Source organism: Urtica dioica, chromosome 2, assembly GCF_054948205.1.
Source record: "Urtica dioica subsp. dioica isolate 48M chromosome 2, U.dioica_male_clone48M_v1_H2, whole genome shotgun sequence".
Lineage (NCBI taxonomy): Eukaryota > Viridiplantae > Streptophyta > Magnoliopsida > Rosales > Urticaceae > Urtica > Urtica dioica.
In genome coordinates this window covers 26,446,369-26,454,736 of record NC_142757.1, presented here as the reverse complement: position 1 = coordinate 26,454,736, position 8,368 = coordinate 26,446,369, and positions in this window count along the sequence as shown.

Genomic DNA, 8,368 nt, shown 5'->3' with positions numbered 1-8,368 from the left:
CTCTTTTGCAAACTCAGCTTTCTCGAACTTGAGAAAAGATGAGTAGCCAACCACCCGTACGTTCTGAGGGCGTCAACCACCCCGATAACGTCACGGGGACCAAAAAGTACTTCTTGCACTCCCGAGCGCATGGTGATGAAGAGTTGCTCCACGAAGAGAGCTTGACCTGCTCACCATCTCCATCTCCTGATAGCAGGGACAACCGCATCATGGAGTTGGAGGAGAGTATCCGCCGACTAGAGGCGAGAAACGCAAGGTACCGCAGCCAACTGGCTGCGAAGCAACCAATGCGTGACACGATAACCCCAACGGGGATCCTGAGAACCTCAACGAGGAAAGCCACGACCGCGACCCTGATTACGAGGGTACTGGTGAGTCGGAGGATATCGAGACTTCTCTCACGAAGGACGGGGAACTCCCCGCCGTGTTTGAAGCCGGTCCATCGAGTCCCTTACCCCGGACAGGCAATGCGCCGGCAGCTTCTCAAGAGGGGAATTCCCGACGCTCAGCCCTCGGACGACTGGGCCCAAGGGAGAATGTTGCGGAAAGTCAGGGCACGCGGAGAGCGCGCCGTCGCAAACGAAGCCTGCGCCTCCGTACGACTAGCCCTAACCTTAGGGACCGCCTCACTGCTCAATGCATTGGGCGTGGCAATGATCTGAGAGAGCGACTAAGCTCTAGACCCAACATCCCGCTGGCAGCCCCAACTAACGGGAATCGCCGCGCAGGTCAAGGGTCTAACGAGAGGCTACAGGTAACTCCTCCCGAAGAAGGGGTTACTCCAACGACCGGTCTCGATGTGGTCACTATGATCCACAATCTTCGGAATGAAGTGCGAGATCTCTGAGAATACGGAATAGGTAGAAGCACCTATGGGGTCGTTGAGGAGAATTCCTCGCCTTTCACGGCTCAGATAGTGGCTGAGGTTTGTACAGGGAATTTCAAACTCCCGAACCTCACTCCCTATGATGGAAAAGCAGACCCTGCTTACCACATCCAGCACTATGAAACCTGGATGACGATGCAGGGTGTTTCTCCTGGTGCCATATGCCAAGCTTTTAGTTTGGCCTTCGCCGGACCCGGTTTTGAGTGGTTCAAGAACTTAAGGCCAAGAAGCATCCACTCGTTCAAAGACCTGAAGGACATGTTCCTAGCACGGTTCGCTACATCTATGGTCCAAAAGAAGACCAAGATGTACCTGTGGTCAATCAGGGAAGAGAGTGGCGAGTCCCTTAGACGATACCTCGCCCGATTCACTGAAGAGTCGAACAAGGTCGATCGCTTTGACGACGGTGACGCAATTGCCGCTATCATAGAAGGCTTGGGCACGAGTGACTTCCTCAAGTCCGTCGTTGGCCGTGTCCCTTCTACCATGGCCGAGTTAATGACTCGAGCTAAGACCTTCATGGGAGTCGAAGATTACCTCGACGGCCGTAAGAGCACTAATCAAAGCTCTCGTCGTCGAGAAGAACCTAGCCACGAGCAGAACGAACCTCGTAAAAGGCGAAACAAGGGGAACCGGGTTTCTAATAACCAACCCCCTGTATCCCAGAAGCCGCGACTTGCAGAAAACTTCAAAGGGTACTCGTCGTTCACGCCGTTGAACACGGCGCCGGATCGAATCCTGGCTCTGGCACGTGACAAGTTCACGCCCCCGGCTCCAATGAAAAAGGATCCTGCGACTCGCGATCGATCTAGATATTATGAGTTCCATAGGGAATACGGTCATTTGACCTCGGAATGCTACAACCTTAAAAGGCAAATCGAGGCTTTGATCCAACGGGGTGAGCTGAAAGAGTTCGTGTTACGCATGATTAGCGCTGCGGGCCCCACCACGAACAGACAACGGTCTGGTTAGGGAGGAGGAACAGCCGCTTCTGCAGACCGAACCGCGGCTGCCGCCAACGCCAATTCACAGCTCCACGTGGTTACCACCATATTGGGAGGACCACAAAATGGAGATTCGGCCCGACAACGGAAGAAATTCCTTAGGGCCGTGACTCAGGAAGACGCTTCTATGCACGAGATGATGTATTTCACCAATGAAGAGGCCAAGCGAGTTGTGCATCCGCACAATGACGCGATCGTGCTCAAGGCCCAAGTGGCCAATAACTTGGTGAAAAGGGTTCTCATCGATAACGGCAATGCTGCCGACATAATTTTCAAGTCCACCCTAGAGCGCATGAAGCTCGGGGGGCTGCGCCCGACTCCGACCCAAACGCCTTTGTTTGGGTTCACTGGGGAAAAGGTTATGACCGAGGGCATCATCGACCTGCCGGTCACCTTTGGGACCCCTGGAGGAATTGAGGCCGTTCACATGGTCCCATTCCTAGTGGTCGATCAGGAGTCGCCCTATAACTTAAATCATTGGGCTACCCACGTTGAACCGGCTAAGGGCAATCACTTCCACGTACCACCTACTGGTGAAATTTCCCACCGAGGAGGGAATTGGCATTATGGTCGGAGACCAATCCCAAGCCAGAATATGCTACGTGCAAGGAGTTGATGGCAAATCCGCGGGAAAAGCGGTCAACACAATCTTCCAACTGGAAGACGATTACCCATGCGACCCAACAGACGCAAGGAAGTTCGGAGAACTTGACCCTCAGGGATGAAGTCGAAAGACTCAAGGTGGAAACCTCCGATGATCTTGTGCCAATCGTCCTGGACGAATCTAAGCCTGATCAGGTTGTAGACGTCGGCACCCGACTTCCACTTGCCATCAAAACTCAGCTTACTGCCTTCCTCAGGGAGTTCAAGGATGTTTTTGCGTGGACTCATGCGGACATGCCCGGAATTGATCCCGAGGTAATAGTGCACCGATTGAACGACGACCCAAAGGTCGCCGAAAAAGTGCAGGCTAGACGCACGTTCAACCCAGAACGATACCTGGCCATAAATGAAGAGGTCGAGAAACTCCTCACCGCAAACTTCATTCGAGAGGCTAAGTACCCCAAGTGGGTCGCCAACGTGGTAATGGTGAAAAAGCCCAATGGGAAGTCGCGAATTTGTATAGACTACAAAGATCTTAACAAAGCCTGCCCTAAGGACTGCTTTCCACTCCGGCGTATCGAACAACTGGTGGACGCCACGGCTGGCCATGAGCTTCTCAACTTCATGGACGCCTATTCGGGCTATAACCAAATTCGAATGCACGAGCCCGATCAAATTAAGACAACCTTTGTCATAGATCGAGGTCTCTATTGTTATAAGGTCGTGCCTTTCGGCCTTAAGAACGCGGGAGCAACATACCAGCGCTTGGTGAATCGGATCTTTGCCGATCAAATCGGCAAGACAATGAAAGTGTACGTGGACGACATGCTTGTTAAAAGCCTACTGGCAACAAATCACGTACGCGACCTAAGGGAGATGTTCATGATCCTCTGCCGATATAAAATGAAGCTCAACCCCAACAAATGCGTGTTCGGGGTTGAATCCGGGAAATTCCTAGGATACATCGTCAGCCGACGAGGGATAGAAGCGAATCCCGAAAAAATCAAGGCACTCCATGACATGAAGTCGCCAAGACGAGTCAAAGAGGTGCAAAGCCTGGCCGGTCGGATTGCCGCTCTGACACGCTTCATGTCTAAAGCCACCGACAAGTGTCAACCGTTCTTCAAAGCTCTAAAGAAGACGGACGGCTTTGAGTGGACGGACGAATGCGAAAGTGCCTTCCAGGAAATGAAGGCTTACTTTGGGTCCCCACCATTCCTCTCTAAACCAAGAGAAGGCGAGATGCTATATGTATATCTCGCCGTCTCTGAAAGAGCTGTAAGTGCTATTCTTATCCGCGATGAAGACAAGGTCCAATGGCCGGTCTACTACGTGAGCAAAGCCTTACTCGACGCGGAAACGCGCTACACCGAGATAGAGAAACTTTCTCTGGCTCTCGTAACGGCAGCTAAGAAGCTGCGGCCGTACTTCCAAGCTCACCCAATCGCGGTGCGAACTGAGCATCCGATCGGTAAAGTTCTTCAAAAGGGAACATCGACTCGCATGGCGATCTGGTCCCAAGAGTTGAGCGAGTACGGGATTGAGTTCCACCCGAGAACGGCTATAAAGGGGCAGGCCTTAGCCGACTTCGTGGCAGAATTCTCCTATACTCCCGATATGGGAAGAGCAGAAACTGAGCTAAACGATGATGCGTTAACTCGGAAAAGGAAGGTAGACCCAACGGGTCCCATCTGGGAGTGGTACGTAGACGGAGCATCTAATGCTCGGGGGGCTGGCGCCGGATAGAGCTAGCTCAGAAGCTCGGCTCCCGTAACTTGCGAATACGCTGCGACTCGCAGTTGATCGTAAACTAGGTAAAAGGAGATTACACCGCCAAGGAATCTAATATGGTTGCGTACCTGGCTAAAACAAACTCCAAACTCGATGCCTTCTCTTGGTTCGAGATTTACCAAATCCTGAGAGAACAGAATTCAGAGGCTGACGCACTTGCTCGCCTCGGATCCGGCATCGATGAAGATGGGTTGGGCACCGTACCTATTGAATTTCTCCCACGGCCATCCGTCTCCCGAGATGAAGTCGGGACCATAGAGGTGGCGTCTCAGCCCACTTGGATGGACTCAATTGTCGAATTTCTGCGAAGAGGGGAACTCCCCGAAGACCGCAAAGAAGCCGATAAGCTGAGGGCCTTAGCATCCAAATACACGCACCGTGAGGGCGTACTCTATAAGCGCGGTAACTCAACACCGCTGCTCCGATGCCTCGATGGCGTTGAGTCGACCAAGGTCCTCCGTGAAATTCATGAGGGAATCTATGGGAACCACGCCGCTGGAACTTCCCTCGCGCTCAAAGCGCTTAGGCAAGGCTATTTCTGGCCTACCATGAAGCGAGATGCTTGCGAATGGGCGAGGCGTTGCGACAAATGCTAGCGCTTCGCGGAAATTCCGCGACAGCCTCCAACCCCATTAAGCAGCATTGTTGTCCCACGTCCCTTTGCTAAGTGGTACATTTTAAGAAATTGTCCCGAAATTGACGATTTCATGAGGTAAATGAGTGAAGTAAATGAACTTCAATTATTTATACTAAATGATGTATTAAATGAACATGAATTTTATTTCACTGAACACATAGATCTCATGGAATTAGAAGGTCAGCCGGATGTTGAAGAAGCGCATCGACTCGAGTTCCCAAAATGGTTTTGGGAAAAGGTATTTGACCCAAGACGAATTACCCGTCTATGTATGATTAAACTATGTATGATTAAACTAAGTTAATGGTTATATGTAGGTGTTTCGTATGACCCAAGACGAATTACCCGTATCCTCCGAATTATACGCATTGGCATTGGGACCACATTTCGCACCACAGACGTATCCGTGTTGTGTAGTGAACGGAGTTAAATTTATCTCCCGTCAATGTGATAGCAGAAGAACGACTCAGAATAGCTGGGTATGCATACCAAGTGAAGGAGGCCATGACTTCTACGGTCAAGTAGAAAACGTCATTGTATTGACTTATCAGAACGATTGTCGTGTCGTCTTATTTCAATGTCGTTGGTTCGGTGACAAACATCTTGACAAGCGTGTATGTGGCAAAAGAATGGTACAAAGACGAGCCATTTATTTTGGCAAATCAGGCAAAACAAGTTTTCTACTTGGAAGATAACTTGAACGATCCTGATTGGCGAATGGTCGAAGAGTGTAATCATCAAAATGTGTGGGATCTTCCTAATATTGACCTCGTTCTTGGTCAATCTTCGTCTTCAGTTCAGTTGTCGCTGGAACCGTCAGATTTAGATTCACTGTCGACACGTCATCAGTCTGTGAGACCAAAGCCCGTGAGCAACGAAGGACTGGACTTGGAAAATATTGAAGAAGAAGAGTTTATCGATGACGAAGAAACTGACGACGAAGATTTGATTGAAGAAGATGATTTCTCAGACGACGATGATTGATCGATAGTATATAACGTTTTTCATTTAATAACTAAATTAACATATTTAAATTATTACGAATGCATAACTAAATAAAGTTTTTTTTGAATTTCAGATGGCTACGGCTACAGGAGCCGGAGGCAGCGGAGGTGGGGGTGACTACCTATCCCGTCTCCCGAATTATTGCGAGTCGGCGCCCGTACGCGATGGCGTCGAAGAAGCCGACGAGGATATCGAACCCGAAGTGCGTGGGCCGATGCTCGGGAAACGATCTGAGCGTGCATGGCACCCCGGGGTGAAGGAAGTCGTTATTTATAACAAGGAGTTTCAGTCGTTCTTGCAGCCAGAGCGAGAGATGGATCCGAATCTCACGACATTCGCGAACACGCTCGGGTTGATCGTCCGAGACAAGATCTCACCTACAGTCCCAAGGTGGACGACTGCGAACGTGGGGCCGACGAAGGAGGCCGAGATCTGATCAGTGATTCGAGACAAGTACGACATTCGAGTCGATGGCGACACAACCGGCCGGGGAAGAAGAAGGCGATTGTCGATGCGGCAATCATTCGAGACACAAAGACTCGTCTTCGCGATTCGAGGCATACCTTGCGGTCATGGTTCGACATCGACTGCAAGAGCAGCGTACAAGTGGCGCGGTCGATGAACCTGAGGACCGTTAAGCTCCACACCGAATGGGAGACGCTTGTACAACGATATTCGAGCGATGAGTTTAAGGTAATCAAATCATTAACGTTAAATATGTGTTTACCCTTTATTATACGATTTGTTTTTTACGTGTACGTTTACTTATATTTCAGGCCATACAAGCGAAGAACAAGGCGAATCGCGCGAAGAAGAAGATGAAGAGTCGACAGGGGACGATTGGATTCTTGACCCACCGCATGAAGACCGTAAGTTTATGTTTATATGATACTTCAAATCGTTAAAACTATCTAACACTTGAAATTTTGTTTACATGCAGAAGAGTGCCGAGACAGGCGCTTTCGAGAGCTTGTTTGCGAACTACAAGCGCCAACATCAGTCCGACAAGTTCGAATGGTTGACTCCTGAAGCCTCCGCACGTTATGTAAGTTTAAATTTATTTTGTCTTATTTTTCGATTAATATATACTAAAGAGTTAATTATATCAGAATCGACTGGTCGATAGGTTCAACACGTTGCGAGCGGAGGCTGAGCAACAAGGAGCGGACGTTATTATTTCCGTCCTAGAGCAGCAGGCGATCCGCGATATTATGGGTTCGCGGACTGATCACTTGACCGGCGTCGGACGTATGGTGCCACAGGGAGCACGGATGGCGGCTGACCTCGCCGAAGTCTACGATAGTTCGGAGGCTGGGACGTCGCATCCAGGATATATCTCCCAAGAGGTGTTCACGTCGACCTTCGCCTCGTTTTCCGAGGCAATACAGAGTCAGGTGCCCGGCCTCAACCTGAGCTCATTTATGCCTTAATTTCCGCATAGTTTGCAGCAGGCTCCGTCAACCCACAGCCAGCAGACTCCGACGGCCGGTGTCCAGACTCCGACGCCTGGCGTCCATACTCTGACGGGCGGCGAGCAGAGGACTCCCGATGGTAGCCAGCAGACGACGCCCGGCGGTCCGAGTCAGTCTACTGATCATGAGCACATTGTTCCGCCGCAGCTTGTAGAGTTTCAGCGCCAACAGAAGAGCCTTTCACGTCGAGGAGGGGGAAATCGAGCGGCAGGACGACAAAGCAAACGTCGCGACTAGTGTTTTATTAGATATTTTGTGTATTGTGGATTATTATTTACATATTTCTCGATAATCGAAAACGTAACCGGATTTTATATATAATTTGGTTTTTATTTGATTTTTCATGTTAGAATTTCATAAACGAAAAACAAAATAAAAAATAAATAATTAACGACGATAAAAATTAATAATTTTAAAAATCGAAAAAAAAAGTTTGTAATTAGCGACGATAAAGTCTTCGCTAATTATTAAAAACATTAACTTATTAGCGACGACTTTATCGTCGCTAATTTGCGGGCGAAATTTTCCCGCACGAATTAGCGACGATTAAGTCGTCTCTAAATAATTAAAAAAAAACTCCTCATTTAAACATTTAGGGACGAAAAAATCGTCGCTAATATCGTCGGTAAATATTTAGCGCCGATTAATTTTTTCGGTAAATATTTAGCGCCGATTACTTCGTCGCTAAATATATTTAGGCACGGACATTTAGCAACGATAAAAATCGTCGCTAAAATTGTCGCTAAATAGATTTAGCGACGATAATGGGGTTATTAGCGACGAAAAAAATCGTTGGTAATAGTGAGATTTGTTGTAGTGCAAGTCTTAAGTACCATAGGTATTTTGATTTTGTTAGATCGGAGGATTCAGAAAGTTTGATCCTCTTTGGTTCCCTAATTAGATCGTTATCTATTTCGGTGTCTAAAAGAGAAGGTTGAGTGGGATAAATGTTGAAAAGAGCGTTCTTCAT